The sequence below is a fragment of the Triturus cristatus genome, chromosome 6, assembly GCF_964204655.1.
Source record: "Triturus cristatus chromosome 6, aTriCri1.1, whole genome shotgun sequence".
Taxonomy (NCBI): Eukaryota; Metazoa; Chordata; class Amphibia; order Caudata; family Salamandridae; genus Triturus; species Triturus cristatus.
In genome coordinates this window covers 1,903,511,603-1,903,528,245 of record NC_140589.1, presented here as the reverse complement: position 1 = coordinate 1,903,528,245, position 16,643 = coordinate 1,903,511,603, and the positions used below count along the sequence as shown (strand labels likewise).

At 50.5% G+C, this 16,643-nt stretch overlaps 1 protein-coding gene across 1 annotated transcript in view; it reads right to left on the bottom strand.

The window, feature by feature from the left end:
• Positions 1 to 13,885, bottom strand: part of LOC146822384 (uncharacterized) — a 42,402-nt gene extending 28,517 nt beyond the window's left edge. Inside the window, exon 1 of the mRNA XM_085613468.1 lies at positions 13,762 to 13,885. The gene's annotated coding sequence lies outside the window, so the exon portion shown is untranslated. The remainder of the gene's footprint in view (positions 1 to 13,761) is intronic.
• Between the last annotated feature and the right edge of the window lie 2,758 nt (positions 13,886 to 16,643).

Genomic DNA, 16,643 nt, shown 5'->3' with positions numbered 1-16,643 from the left:
GTCCCTTAGTAAACAAGCATTTGCAATGCAATAGGTCTCGCATTTATAAGATTTTGAGCTATTGGCATTGTAAAATTACAATGCCTTTTATTTATGTTTTGGTTTTAAAACAAATAAAAGGCATTGTCATTTACAATGTCAGTAGCATAAACTCGCATAAAAGCAGTGTGTGGAGTGCAGCAGTGTGCGGCGTGCGGCAGTGTGTGGCGTGCAGCAGTGTGCGGCGTGCAGCAGTGTGCGGCGTGCAGCAGTGTGCGGCGTGCAGCAGTGTGTAATGCAGCAGTGTGCGTGCAGCAGTGTGCGGCGTGCAGCAGTGTGCGGCGTGCAGCAGTGTGCGGCGTGCAGCAGTGTGCGGCGTGCAGCAGTGAGTAATGCAGCAGTGTGCAGCAGTGTGTGGCGTGCATCAGTGTGTGGCGTGCAGCATTGTGCGGCGTGCAGCATTGTGCGGCGTGCAGCATTGTGCGGCGTGCAGCGGCGTGCGGTGTGCAGCGTGTAGCAGCGTGTGGCGTGCAGCAGCGTGCGGCGTGCAGCAGCGTGCAGCAGTGTGTGGCGTGCAGCAGTGTTTCATGTAGCAGTGTGTGGTGTGTAGCAGTGTGTGGCGTGCAGCAGTGTGTGGCGTGCAGCAGTGTGTGGCGTGCAGCAGTGTGTGGCGTGCAGCAGTGTGTGGCGTGCAGCAGTGTGTAATGCAGCAGTGTGTGGCGTGCAGCAGTGTGTAATGCAGCAGTGTGTGGCGTGCAGCAGTGTGTAATGCAGCAGTGTGCGGCATGCAGCAGTGTGCAGCGTGCAGCAGTGTGCTGTGTGCAGCAGTGTCGTGCAGCATGCAGCAGTGAGTAATGCAGCAGTGTGCAGCAGTGTGTGGCGTGCATCAGTGTGTGGCGTGCACCATTGGGCGGCGTGCAGCAGCATGCAGCAGCAGTGTGCGGCGTGCAGCAGTGTGTGGCGTGCAGCAGTGTGCGGCGTGCAGCAGTGTGCGGCGTGCAGCAGTGTGCGGCGTGCAGCAGTGTGCGGCGTGCAGCAGTGTGCGGCGTGCAGCAGTGTCGTGCAGCATGCAGCAGTGAGTAATGCAGCAGTGTGCAGCAGTGTGTGGCGTGCATCAGTGTGTGGCGTACAGCATTGGGCGGCATGCAGCAGTGTGCGGCGTGCAGCAGCGTGCGGCGTGCAGCAGCGTGCGGCGTGCAACGGCATGCAGCAGTGTGCGGCGTGCAGCGGTGTGCGGCGTGCAGCGGTGTGCAGCGTGCAGCGGTGTGCGGCGTGCAGCGGCGTGCGGCAGTGTGTGGCATGCAGCAGTGTGCGGCGTGCAGCGGCGTGCAGCAGTGTGTGGCATGCAGCAGTGTGTGGCGTGCAGCAGTGTGCGGTGTGCAGCAGTGAGCGGCGTGCAGCGGCGTGCAGCTGTGCGGCGTGCAGCAGTGTGCGGCGTGCAGCAGTGTGCGGCGTGCAGCAGCGTGCAGCAGTTTGCGGCATGCAGCAGTGTGCGGCATGCAGCAGTGTGCGGCTTGCAGCAGTGTGCGGCAGTCTCGCATTTGTGAAAATTAGAGTTTTTAGCATTGAAATCTAATGTTCACGGTCCACTTTCACTTTCGTCCGTTGTTAAAGCTTTGTTGTCTTTATGGGGCCATGTGTTTGAAACACATGGCCCCATAAAGATAAGAAAACTGACCCTTTGAAGTAGTATGATGCCGAGGCTGTGGCCAGTGGGCTGAAGCGCTTCCCCAAACGGGTTGCATGGCGGCACGATGCGCGTGATTGTGCGCATGCTAGCCATGCAATCCGCTTTTTTGGGAGCACTTTTAAAAGCCCCTATAGTCTCGCTTTGTGATCGCTTACGCGATAGCAAGGCGAGACCTAAAAACGCAGCTTTAAATGAAGATTCAAAAAAACCTAGACACAAAAAGTTAAAATAAAAACACACCTATAGAGATACACACAGAGACGTTGAGAGACAGATATACAATTGCACTTAGACACATACACAGACAGAGATAGCTGCATAGAGAGACAGACACACACATGGAGACATACAGACAGAGATATAAAAACAGGTACAGAACTAGAAAGAATTACAAGATAAACACAGAAAAAGAAACAGTCAGTAAGAAAGAGAGAAACATACACAGATATAGACAGTGAGTCAAACACATTTATAGACGCATACAGAGATCGAGATGTAAAAGTAAAGAGAGACATATAGAGACGCACACACTGAGACAGGGACCACACACAGATACACTTAGTAAAGGTTTTGGCCTTTTAATGTCGACTCTGCATTGTCTTTTTTTCACGACCAAACTGTGTATATAAGCAAAAGGTTTAGGCGTTTAAATATATGTTTTGTATTCCATACATTAATAGCTATCTACAGCAGTGTATATTGTAACTTGTAAGTTAGGTGTGGGCATATTTCTGTTATGGAGCCGCTAGTTCCTTTCTTGTTGACAGTTGGTGCTAGTGCTAAAAAAAAACACCAAGCCTTGTTTGAAGTCTGTAGATAAGAAGTAATGGTACGAGGGCGGGTGGGAGGATGTTCATGGGAGACGTCTGGAGTGCAGAAGAGAGAAGGGAAATGAGGAAAACGAAACAGATGGCTCAATTCGTTTTACAATGACCAAGCTAATGCCTCCTCCACGTGTTCTTTTTGTTTACTTCATCCGCATTTTTGCATGTTCTCGTGCACTTTTCTTGTTTATTATGTATAGATTTGGAACATTAGTAGTGTGTTTCTTTGTGTTCTGAAGACTTGTGGAAGTTTATAGTTAAAAGCTACAAAATCTATCTAAAGGCTGTTGCATATAAAACTGTACGAGTGTATGTGTGCATAACATATCAGGTGGAGGAGATTTTTTACTAAGTAGTGTGTGCATATAACATAAGAAAGTTCAATTGCAAAGTGGTATAATGGAGTAAAAGCTACAGTATTGTAAGTAAAGTAATAATATAAAAGGAAATAGTGTTTAATATTGTATGTAAAACAATGCTGTCAATAAAGATATCTTTGAATGAAAGCGAGCTTTGCAGTCTATGCAAGCAGTTGCTGTCTAAATGGTCTTGCAGATTGTTTTTTGTGAGGAGTGTTAATGTGTGGGTTTTGTAGTCATATTGGAAACATTTGCCAAGATGCGTCTATGTGTGTAGATCTGTATGGTGGATGAAGCTAAGCTGGACTGTAAAAGTAGAAAGCATGCTACAGTTGGGAGGAATAATATTTAAATACAGACATGCACCAACAGAAACGCAGTGACAGAGATGCATATCAGAGAGACAGATACAAAGCCGCATAGACACAGAGGTACATACAAAGATAGACATTGTGAGACAGAGGTGCAAGGAGACGCATACACAGAGCCAAACACGCACACCCACAATACAGACATGTGTATACAGAGAGAGTAAGTTATAAACAGTGCTAGTAATGCACACACTGAGCTAATGAGGCACACAGAGACAGTGATGCATACAGAGAGGCACTGATGTTCACATATAGGCAATGAGGCACAGACAGACACATTGAGGCACACTCAAACAGTGAAATACACAGAGAGCCAAAGACGTAGAGGTACTGATGTAGTCACGAACAATAATGCACATACAAAGATAGTATTGCACACACAGACAGTGCTGCACATATAGGGACAGTGGTGCACACCTACAGACCAAAATGCAAAGAGATAGCCAATGATGCACATACAGGGACAGTGAGGCACACAGACATAGTTATACAAGGTCAGAGGCACTGCTGCAGATACATTTACAATAATGCACATACAGCGTCAGTAATATCACACATATGATATGCACACTTAAACAGTGATGCGTTGTCACAGACAATGATTTACGCAGAATATAGTGATGCACACACAGAGATATGCCTCACATACCAATAAAGACACGTGCACACTTCGACAGTGACACATGCACAAATGAGACACATATACAAATTTACACCCTGAGACAAAGACGCGCACGCGCATTACTCGCGGCTTTTCTTTTTCCTAAAGCGATTGCTTTCAGTTTTTAGGATCGCTTTACTTGTGGCTTTGTTGCTCCAATACACTTTGTTGCTGATTTAGAAAAAAATTCATGGCTAACAATGACGTGCTTAGATGTCAGATATGATAAGAAATTATTTTATATTTAGGGTGTTATACGGTTACATTAAAAGCAGGTTATACTTTGTTGATTGTATACATTATAAAAAATAAATTAATTAAAGGTGGAACAACTGTTTACAATGACTGCTCCTCAGTACATTGTTTGCATTGTCATGCTCTACACAGTGACAGTAATGCACACACTGAGACAATGATGCACACATCAAAATAAGGAGAGACAAAGAGACACTAAGCTATTTGCATTGTAAATGACAATGCGTTTTATTTAGGTTTCAAAAACCAAAACATAAATAAAAGGCATTGTCATTTACAATGCCAATAGCTGAAACTCGCGTAACTGCGAGACCTGTTGCATTGCAAATGCTTGTTCTTGTAGAAGTTAATATTGCTTTATTGGTTGTTTTAAACTTTTAGAGAACTTTATACCTCACAGTTCGACATGTGAAAAAGGCTTTGCATGAACAATTTGGCTTCCAGTGGGCCACTTAGGGAGTTTGTAGTTTTGGGGGACGCTGGTAGGGGCCCATGTTTCAGATCCCTATGCCCCCAACCCGAAAGGCCCAGGAGGCAAAAAGGCATATTAGGTCAGGAAGTAGACGTCCACTGACAGTGTTTGAGGGCCGTGTGGGCACTCAAGGATGATGACGATGCTGTCATCTTAGTCTAGAAATTCTCAAGACATTCATGTGGGTGAGACCAGTACAGCATTTATGCTTGGTCAATAACTCTCAGGGAGAGGAGTTAGCCTAACGGCTAGGGCGTTCGACCTCGGACCTGGGGAACTGGGTTCGAGTCTCAGTAATGACGCTGAACATCCTGTGATTCTGGGCAAATCACTTAATCTCCCTGTGCCTAACAAAAAAAATGAATGTGTGTCCTCATGTAATGTAACTGGTGCTCTGTAAAGCGCTCTGATACCTGATTGGATTCGGGTCAAGTTCGCGCTATATAAAAAAAACTCTGCAAAAAAAATAACTAAACTGAGCTCAAGGTGGACTTCGATTTTTTTGCCAATTGTACATATATTTCTGCTGAAAACACTGTATGTTGATTTGTCAAGTTTCAAGTTGCAGTCCACTCTTAGACTCTCTGGCCAGCATTATAACTTACCTGATTGAATGTGGTTGTCAGCGCTGGACAGGCCTTTTATTCCGTCAGTCATTTCAACAGTGTGCTGGAGCCCTTGAAGGCCTGGGGTCATATGAACAAGCCCCTAGCACCACTGGAGCGTCACTTTGTTATGCTCTTGTGGGGGTATGCCCTGCACCATTTTCACAAAGTGGCATTAAGCCACTTTTTGTGGCTTACCGCTGCTTTGTAAATATGCTACCCTTTCACGCAGGCGTATGCGTGAAAGGGGCCTGCATTGGGTGTGGCTGTGGGCGTTCCACCGCAACACCCATTGCTTTTTGATGCAGCCCCAGAGGTTCAAGAAGGCGTAAATCTGTTGCAGCGCCAAAAATGAATGCCATGCAAGGGCAGGCTTTAGAATAGTGCATGAGGAGAAATGTTTTGTCTTTTCTATCTGTGCTGTATTCTGCACAGAAAGAGCAAACAAGCCATTATGATTGTGTATGTGTAGGAAGGTTTCATTTCCTGCACATAAACAATCAATAAATAATGGCGATTTGCTACCTGCACAATCATTAACTGCAACACAGGCACCCTTGCACTCAGCAGCTGCTCCTCCGCTATGGCAGAGGAGCGTCGCCCCCAAAAAATATCAGGAAAGGAAAAATAAAATGACAATGAACATTTGTTTTATTTTTCCTTTCCTGCCGAGTTGTGGGGGCAGGGTCTGGGGGCTGACAGGCACTGAGGGGAGTTATAGGCGCATGACGGTTTGGCCGGGCGTGTCAGGCCGGCCACACCGCCATACGCAGTGAAAGCTCTCCAACCCAGCTGCATTGCTGGGTTGGAGAGAGCAGGCAGTGAGAGCAAATCAAGGGCACTCCTGAAGCCGCTCTCATGCATGAGAGCGGCCTCAGGATTGGCCCAGGGTAGTCTGGGAGCCTGCGCCTGGAGAAGAGGAGCAGAAGAACGCGAAGCGAAAGGCAAGTTTTTTTAATTATGCCCCCCCACCACTTGTCCACAATACCGGCCGCTACTGCTTGCACTATGGTGAACGGGTGCCTGCATTGGCGCAAGGCAGGCACATTTAGTGCCAGCGCTAGGGAAAACACAGGGGAGTGCCATATTGTAGTAAATACTGTGCAGCCCTGCGCTTTGAGAATGTTGGAGCGTGGGGCTGCCCAATTTGGCGCAGGTCTGCGCTCTGACAGTTTCTAGTAAATATGCCCCTTTGTTTTGAAAGCCCGGTGACTTCCTGGTGCCTCTGCCACTTTCCCCCGGGATTAATTGTAGAAGACGTGGGAGGCTTCAAATAAGGGAAAGAGGGGGCAGGGAGAGAAAGTGGTCAAAGAGGGAGAAGAGAGAAGGGAGAGGTGAGAGAGAATGGATGGCTGGGTGGTAGGAGAGATGTAGTGCAAGAATGCAGAGGAAGGGAGTGGGACTGATTTGAACATTTTGGCCAGGGCGGCTTTTAATTCCACAGTCTGGCCTCGTACTTGTCAAATTTAACATTTTCTCTGTAAATAAATATGACCCATGCTTTCGAAAAATTACTATTTGGGTTGTTGGTACCTTTTCTGGGGAGAGCCGTGCTATGTAACAGATTCTCGTCCTAATGACTAATGAACAACAAAGTACATGCACCACGTAAACACATTCATCAGTATTTCATTTGAACATATTCTAGTAGATGTATGATCTGTGTTTCTCGTGGTTCTTTATCATGTTTAAAGTGTGTCTTTCAACTTCTCTGCATGCCCCCATCCAGAGGCGCAACTAGAGCCAAATCTGGGGGGGGTAAGCAAAAATTTCCGGGGGGGGGGGCTGAATCTTTAAACAGTAGGCAGAGTGGCGCTGATTTCGGGGGTGGGGGGGCTGAATCAAGGCAGAGTGGAGCTGCAGGGGCTCTTAGAAGGGGTGAAACAACAGCGAGGCCTCATTAACGTGCAAATGGTCTTTTTAAAGACCTGTGAAGTGCTCGGGCGCGGCTTTGTGTCTGCCCGGGAAGCTGTCTCATCCCGGGCAGACAAGCACGAAGGTGGGGGGGCTGAAGCCCTTCCCTTTAACCCCTTCAGCGCTCATGACGGAACCATTCCGTCATGAGCCACGGGTGCCGTGTGCTCATGACGGAATGGTTCCGTCATGCTGCGGCTGTTGGCCGCCGCTCCGCCCACGCTGCACCGATTCCCCGCCTGTGCGGGCGATTAGCGCAGTGGGCGGAGTCATGACGGAACCGCTCCGTCATGAGCACAGCTCAACCGCGGCTCATGACGGAGTGGCTCCGTCATGAGCACAGCGCCACCGCGCTGCCCCCAAACCGCCCCCAGCGCTGCGGCGGAATTCCCGCTGCAGCGAAGGGGTTAAGTCCAATGGGTGTTGCGCGCCTGCCCCCATCACAATAGAGAACACAAGCCCAAAACAAAAGGATTAACGAGAAGAGACGGGTTCTATCTTGCACGTCAAAGCCATTTAAAGATAAACTAACGCTATCGTTGGGTGCTGAGGGTGTGCCGTTCTTTCACCACATCCGTTTCATTTTAAATGACAGTCGTTTGAAAAAAACACAGAGGAGCTCGACCAGAGAGAGAGAGAGATACCGAGACACATTTAAAATACATAAAATGGAAAGGTGGCAGTTAGTGGAGGGAACATACTGAGCAAACATAAGATCTTGATGAGTGAATATACAGACGACCTCTGCCTCCTGCACCTAGCACAGCAGTTAGGAAAGCTGCCGTATCCCAGACTGCACGGCTATTAAGATGGGTGGCTGCGTGTATGTGTTAGAGCTCCTCCTCCCAGAAGCGCACTTTCTGTCTTGGGACACATTGCTTGCAATTTGGATTGTACCTGTTAAAACAGCAGCTGGGTGAAATAGCCGCAGTTGAAACCGAATCAGAACAAGAAAGAAACTTTAACTTTGGGTATCCTGAAATGAAACGTTTCAAGATGCGTTCTTATGTGAAGATCATGCAAAAAGATGCAGTGAAGAAAATTAATTGTTTAGGGTAACACTGTTTGGTCAAGCTTGAAAGCTGGGATTGAGACCAGATTTCCTGTGAGACATTGTACAACTCAGATTCTAGATGAATATCACATTCTTTTCTCCTTCTACCCTGAGGAAAATTATATTAGTGACCCAAGTGACAGGTCAGTTGACTTCTGCCTCCTATACAAAGCCTTTATTGCTGTAGTCAGGGCCACTAGAATTATGCAATTGTGTGGTTGCAGGTTTTTCACACAATTATAGATTTGCCGCATTTGCCACGTAATCCATCATCTGCAGATTTTAACAAAAAAATGCTCATAGCTCAAACGGTTCAAAAGTGACAAAAAAAAATGTAGTGATGTATTGCCAGGCAGTGAAAGGTCCCTTGCAAAGGGTGACTAACCACCTTTCTGTTGCTTATTGCTATATTTGGGTGTTAAATTGGTACTAAAGAGGTGCACCCAATGGCTAGACAGTGTTCACAAGTGTAAAATGTATAAAATAATGAAGTAATACTATCACAAAATGTGCTACATTATGCCACATAGTTTGCCTTCCCTTGCTGCATAATTTACTCAACCCTGCTGCATAATTCGGCCCTCCCTGCAACTAATTCCAGTGGCCCTGGTTATAGATGGAAGAACATTACGGGCTATTAACCCGTATGCAAGAGAGCTTTTTCTGCTGTGCACATCCTGAACTGGATAGTTTCAAGTTGTCCTCAAATATGATGATTATAGAAAAGGAGACATAGGGAAGAAAAGCAATTACCCAGGTTTAAATTGTTTGGTTAAGCTAGGACAGAAGCCAGTGTCTCTACAACAGACCCCACAACTATTTGTTGCCCGAGTCCAACAGAAAGCTTCTGACTGAACTGGGCATGTTATTATTCAAGCGCTTTCAAAAGATCCTTTGTTCTTAATAAGAACACGCAACAGCAGTGGAAACATCCATCTTCATAGAGAAGGCACAGCTTCAGCAGAAACAGTGCAAAACGTGTCTCCTTCAGAAGGCGGTACATCTATGGTATCATCAGCACCAGCTTTTCGCATCACACGACAGGTGCAATATGCACAGCAGCAGTGCAAGCTTCACTGCCTCACAGAAAAGGAACAGTGTGGCAGTAGTGTTGGACAGGCCACATGAAGGGCTTGCTCCCTCCCCGCATGACACGGCCCCAGCCCCGGCCCTCCAGGTGTGACCCACAGGACCAACCCGCAACCCGTCTCCAGACGGAACTCCTGCCCCCGGACATCTGTGTATCATGGGGCCGACCCACTCCCGGCTCCCCCGTCCGGCCCAGCCGCCATCTTGGACACTGCACCACGAGGCCGCGTTGCCTCAGCTCGACCCTAACCCTGGGCCTGGCCAGGCCCCGCCATCCCGGCACCACCATCCACCCAGGAGGTGAACGGACCACTTGGCAGGTCGATGGGAGAAAGGAGTGTCGAGGGCTCTCCCCCGCCAGGTGCCGATCGCCCTCCAGCTCCCCCGGGCGCTGGCTCCACCCCCTGCTGGGTGTCGGGACTCCCTCATCCCGGACCTCCCGACCTCCCAAGTGCGAGGGTCCGGACATCAAAGGGCGCCAGACCTATAACTAGGGCAGCTCCAGAGCAGGGAGGCAGTTGTATCCTGGAGTCGAGAGACACCGCGAAGAACTCATCCTTGACGGACTACCGGCGCTGCCGTAGCCCTGCCTTGTGAACCATCATCCTGCCTTCTGGCGCTGCCGCGGCCTTCTGCATCCTCCATCCTCGTCGGGACCTGCTGGCGCTGCCGCGGCCCGTTGTAACGACCATCTTCATCGGGTCCTGCTGGCGCTGCCGCGGACCGAGTAACGACCATCTTCACCGGGACCTGCTGGCGCTGCCGCGGACCGTGTAACGACCACCTTCATCGGGATCTGCTGGCGCTGCCGTGGACCGTGTAATGACCACCTTCATCGGGACCTGCTGGCGCTGCCGCGGACCGTCCAAGCTAGAACACCAAGCTCGAGGATTGTGAGCTATCCATCATCGCATCTACCAGATTGGTAACCAGACTGTCCCGCTACCCCCTTTCCCTGAACCCAGAGACTAAAATCGAGGGGACCCCGGAGTCCAGACCTCCTTGTACCATTCCATCGTACCTTAAGAAACTGCTTATAAAGAACGTTAAAGCCTATCCTTGTGTGGTGTACATCTGTGGGGGGGAAGTTATTCGTCTGTACGATCGCTGGAGACGGCTCTCCCCGGAGACCTCTCCCCTTGTCCTCGGCCGACCCTCCCGGTCCGTCTAACAAGTAGCAAAGCAAGCTTCTTTCTCTCACAGAAGGCAGAAAGTGCAGTTTTTCACATGGCAGGTACAATATGCGCAGCAGCAGTGCAAGCGTCACTGCCTCACAGAATAGGGACAGTGTCAGTAGCAAAGCAAGCTTCCTTCTCTCACAGAAGGCAGAAAGTGCAGTTTTCACATGGCAGGTACAATATGCGCAACAGCAGTGCAAGCTTCACTGAATCAAGGGACAGTGTGGCAGTAGCAAAGCAAGCTTCCTTCTCTCACAGAAGGTAGTAAGTGCAGTGTTTCGTTTCCTGCAGAATAAGGCCTGTAGGGCAGACTAGTACAATCGCTCACAGAACATGTACAATTAAGGCATGAGTGGCACACAGTTTACAGATATCTACAGCAGGTGCTTAATTTACTGCCAGGAGCGGACAGGTGGATGAGTTGGTTAACCATTCTCACTTGGGTTATAGTCGAACTCGCCCTGTGAAAGCCCTGCTACTGTCACCTATAGAACTGCTGAATGTGCTGATTCTTTGGCATCCCATGTACTGAGGTGGCTGTTCCCTAGTAAGGCATTGTTATTTGTAGAAGCCTCCCCACGAGTCGACCTAAATATGCTCTAGACAGGCACAGAGTGCCAACCGCGTCGAAAAGGATTCATAGGTGCGCGCCTGTTCAAAATGCTGAGAACCTCTAGGGATGTACCCTGGACTTTCGGATTTGGGAATTGCAGCCCGGAGGTCGATGCAGAGACAGCCTTGAGGGGTCTGATCATGCACGTGCTCGGTGTGAGTCTGCCCCCTACAGGTGGCTAGCCCACACAGAGGATTTCGGGATCTGGTCACACCTACCCGCTGGAGTCTTGGCTTGCACATTGGAAGTGGCTGCACACAGATGCATTCGGGCTTGGTCGCAATCACATACGGTTGAGCTGCACACAGCATCGAGGAGTCTGATCGATCACACGTATGCGCGAGGGGGCTGATGACACCAGTGCATCGGGGGCGAGCCTGCACTCCAAGGTCTAGGGCCCCGCTGCAGAGCAGGGCTTCTGCGGGTCTGTCATTCACAAACAAGAGAGGTCGAGAGTGCGCCCGGGCAATATGGCTTCTGTGGTTGGACTGTGTATGGCATCAGTCGCCTTTTACTTGCCGCGCACGTGGCCCACTGGTGACTCGAAGAGGTGCTGCTGGCATAGCGCCACAGGGGAGCGCTATTCTGGTATCTTCGTTGAAACCATTGAGGCTATAAAAACCTGAGCTTCTAGACAGCTCTACATTTTGGGGCGAAATCCCTCGAATAAGGGGTGCTATCGGTGCGTAGATGTCAGATGATGTGTTTCGTACTGCTTGACAGCACTGTGCCTTAAAATGAGCTCACCCTCATGAACACCACTGTACCCTCTTCTTTAATAGTAACGTTCATAGAAACTGGGGTAAGGAGACAAAGAGCTCGGTGCCTCTAACCCCCAGCACCGGCCCTCACTGCTGTGGTATGTAGTCACGTGTTCATGTGAGTAGGTTACTTTGATTCCATCAAGAAATTCGTAGAATTCGTTTGTTGCGAGTCGTTGTCTTTGAGAGGAAAACAAAAACTGATATCAAACACGGTGGGGGTGGGGGGGGAGAATATGTACAGTGCGATGTGAAAAATGGACGGACACATACATCCTCATTTGATATTTCCTGACAATCCTGATGCTTTGAAAAGTGAGGTGTTTACCTCAACACACGTGTTGGCTGCGTTGGATCTTAAAGAGTTTTGGTGTAATTAAATAAAATAAACCTTAAGTAACTAAAGGGCAGCGTCCAAGACTTATGAACAGTAAAATTCTTGTATAAACACGAGCAACATCCTTTACGGAAGTTTACTTTTAATGGCGGACACATGGTATTATTAAATTATGCGCATTGGGGCTTATGTAAAAAAAAAAATGTTCTCCAATAATTATGGTCACCATGGGGAAGGGGGGAGGGGGGGGGGGACACTTGGCCCAGAGCCGCCATTCTTGGTCTTTTTAATTGTGTGGCAAGCCCAATCAGCCAACGTTTATACTGTACACGAGGCTGAGAGGTATAGTTTTACAAGACTCTCGAAAACAAGCCGGCAGAGCGTGGCGCGCGCACGCTTGGGGGCGGGGGAGCGGAGCCTTTGAAGTGCTCCCAAAAGGCGGATTGCATGGCGGCACGATGCACGTGATTGTGCGAGCTTTGCCAACAGGGGCACCCCCAGTGACCCCATCACCAGTGCGGGCCCTGTGGGGCTGAGCCCTCCGTACAGGTCGGCACCTCTCCCTTCCTTTACACGCCACTGGCTGATGCTGGCGTTTGAAGGGAGAGGCACCGCATGCGCAGGGAGTTATGACGGGGTGAGCAGGGAGGGATGCCAGTTCATGCTGGAGGTGGCTGTGGCACTGGCAGGGTGGTGCCACAGTTTGTATGGGCAGGGAGAGGGGCAGAGGTGCGCTTTGGCAGTTAGAAGCCCAGATGGTAGGTATGTGCAGTGAGCGGACCGGGAGTAGACGCTGTGTGCAGTGAGAGCCGCAGGAGTACAGTGTGCAGCTTAGAAGCAGGCAGTGCGTGCACTCTGTGCAGTGAGAGAGCGCGTCATAGCACAGGGAGGGGCTCAGACTCTGGAGCAGATCATGTGTGCAGTGAGGGGCTCCTGAACAGATCGTGTGCAGTGAGGGGCTCCTGGACAGATCGTGTGCAGTGAGGGGCTCCTGGGTAGATCGTGTGCAGTGAGGGGCTCCTGGGTAGATCGTGTGCAGTGAGGGGCTCCTGAACAGATCGTGTGCAGTGAGGGGCTCTCGTGTGCAGTGAGAGGCTCCTTAACAGATCGTGTGCAGTGAGGGGCTCTCGTGTGCAGTGAGGGGCTCTCGTGTGCAGTGAGGGGCTCCGGACTCGGGTCCGACCTTTAACAGCAGGTCTGCCGAGTCCTGGGGTTCAAAGAAAGGGAAAAGGCTCACCGGTGTCGTGTCCTTTGAAACCACGGCTGCAGGCGCCTTCTTCCGGCAACAAACACCCCTCCCGGAAACCCATTCGTTTTCTCCGTAGGTAAGGCAACGCCCCCGACGCCCCTTAATACCAGCCGCCACGAGCACCAGTTACATTACACAAGGGTACATTCATTTTTGATAGGGGGAGGGTAAGCGATTCGCCCAGAATCACAGTAGATGGAACAGACGCCGAAACTCCAACCTGGTCTCCCAGCTCCAGAGTCAGCTACTCAGGCCCTTACGCCACAATTACATTGCAGACAGAAGGGGGAACAAAACCCCTCTCACTCTGTGCCTTCCCCGGCTCCAGTCCTCCCACACCGACAACTCACCTGCAGCAGATCACACGGCGCGCTCTCTCCACGCAGCACTTCGGGATGAAAGTAACTCCCTGGCTGGCATCCAGGGCTTATGTGGTCTCCCCACCCCTGCCATTACTAGTGACGTCAGAGTGTGGCAAGGGGAGGGGTCAGACGGGGGCAGCCTCAGCACACCTTCCAATCACCCCTGGTAGAGGTTTCAGGGCGGAGGGATAAGGGGCGGAGCCTACAAAAAAGTTTGTCTTTATTAAAAAACAATTCAGGAATTAACGTTTAGATGTCATTAAATTTACAGTGTATACACTGAGGCAGATATTTTAAGATTCCGCCCCAGACTCCCTCACACACTCTGATTGACAGGCGTGCGTGAGCCCGGGTCATTTCTAAAAGAAAAACAGAGATATGTTCGGCGGCTGCTGGAGGGGGGTGGGGGGTGGGGGGACAGAAACAAGAAAAGATGAAAACAGACCCCAGAGAGCGCTTCCGATGCGGATATTTTACCCTCTCACAGCTGCAGCTCTGCCACGGACAGTACAATACTCCTGGCTGTGAGAAGAGGATACAAACAAGCATTGGCGCTGTGATTACAGTCTGTAAAGCATACCTGCCAAGGGTTCAGATTTGCTGTGTGTGACATTTTCATAATTTCAGAATACATGCCAACATTTCAGAAGAGCAAAGTGGGAGATTTAAAAAAAAATCAAAAAAAAAATCGTGAGAATGGGGCCTTCAAGCGGGTTTCTGTCATGTATGGACTTTGGAAGTGGCTGCTGCAGGATCGGACATTTGAAAGCAAATTCACGTGTTTTTTTTATCACCTTTCAGAAGCATGGAGCAGGCAGAGAAAGAGGGGGATGCAAGAGTTGTGCACTGGCCTGGCAGGTTGCGGTCAGTGCATACTCCCCCCCCCTCCCCCGTCAGCCCGGGCTGAAACAGCTTCCGGGCACACACACAGCCGCCCCCCCAGTACTTCACAGGTGTTTAAAAGACCATTGTTAATGGGGCTTTGTTGGTTTTTCACCCCTTCTAGAGCCCCTGCATCGCCGTTCTGACTATTGCTGGAAGAATTAGCACGTTACACAATACCAAGCTGTTGGAAAGGCGTTCGCCGGAGGGGGGTTCGATACACGTCGTGCCCACCCCTTTGACCCACCTCTCCCAAGTAAGCCGAACCAGGCGCGCACACCCGGATCTGCACTGTGAACAGAGGGACACCACACGTATTCTTTGTAGGACGATGAGTTCTTTTATCAATGATTTCAAGGGATCTTTATGACCCCAAAGGCAAATAGTACAGCAGTGGCACAACGTATCACAAATCAGTCGTGGGGAATGAGGGTAGCGGGACAGTCTTTCAAGATAGTGTCTCTGCGAAATACCCTGCGGAAGCTCTCAATCCTCGAGCTGGAGGGTGTCGTGTCTCTGGGCGATCTCTTACCGAGTCGTCCTCAAGGGGAGCGCCGCGAGTCTCTCAGCAGGCACAGGTGGTCGGAGTTCAGGAGCCGCGATTCCGTCAGCAGGGCTCAGATGGTTCAATAGCTGGGGGCCGCGAGTCACTCAGCAGGCCTAGGTGGATCAGGGTTCGGGAGCCGCGACCTCGTCCGCAGGGCTCAGATGGTTCAATAGCAAGAGGCCGCGAGTCACTCAGCAGGCCCAGGTGAATTCAGCGTTCAGGAGCCGCGACAGCGTCAGCAGGCTCAGATGGTTCCAGGTCTTCTCTGTCCTTGTCCCTCCGGCACCCCTTGTTATACTCCGCTGGTTCTTTGAAGTCCGGAGTGCTCGCAGAGGGGGGACTGGGGTGACGGAGGGGGTTCGGCGGCATTTCCTGCCGCTCACTTCTTTGGACTTTTCAGGTGGGTCTGGGAGGGACCCCAGACGCTCGGTAGGGGAGGCGCCTGCTCCCCAGGGGCCTGGTGGCCGATTGAGTCCTCCCGGGGAAGGCGACCCGAGGTGTGACTGGGCTGGCGCCTCTGGGTCTGGCTCGAGGGTTCCCGCTCCCTCGGTTGGGCATGCGTAGTAGGGTGTTGAGTCTGTCAGGTCTCTGGCCGGCCCGTGGATCGGGGGTGGCTGGGGCGGCCGGAGTCGGGGATGTCGTGTCTTGAGGGTGGTTGCAGGTTGGCGGGATGATGGAGAGGGCAACGCCGTGAGGCCGGTCTCACACAAGCCCTGTCACCTGAAACCCCGAGGAATCGGGTTTCTGGATGCTTGAATCGGGAGGCGGGAGACTAGCCTTGAAATCAGTAGTCTCCCGCCTGAATCGGGAGGGTTGGCATGTCTGATTTCAATGACTACGAGTGACACTTTCTTGCGAGCAAAACCGAGCAATGAAGACGATTGAAACCTATAAATATTAGAAATTAGACCCATCTGAGCAACAAGAAACTCTAAAAAGATCGTAAAACTGCTGCTACACTCCAGAAATGGAAGGACGCAAACCAACCTGACGCATGGACCCCAGACAGGCCACTTGTTACTGGTCGGAAGTCTGAGCTTCTGCTCCAGCGGTTAAGGGCACATTTACATATCCTCCCTGCGTCACAGACCCGTCATCACACTAACTCATTCACGCACGCATCCATTGGTGGGACCCATAACACCAACACTCATACGTCTCACTCGAATCTGCACACATTAACTCATTCATGCACGCATCCATTGGTGGGGCCCATAACACCAACACTCATACGTCTCACTCGAATCTGCACACACTAACTCATTCACGCACGCATCCATTGGTGAGGCCCATAACACCAACACTCATACGTCTCACTCGAATCTGGACACACTAACTCATTCACGCACGCAGCCATTGGTGGGGCCCATAACACCAACACTCATACGTCTCACTCGAATCTGGACACACTAACTCATTCACACACGCATCCATTGGTGGG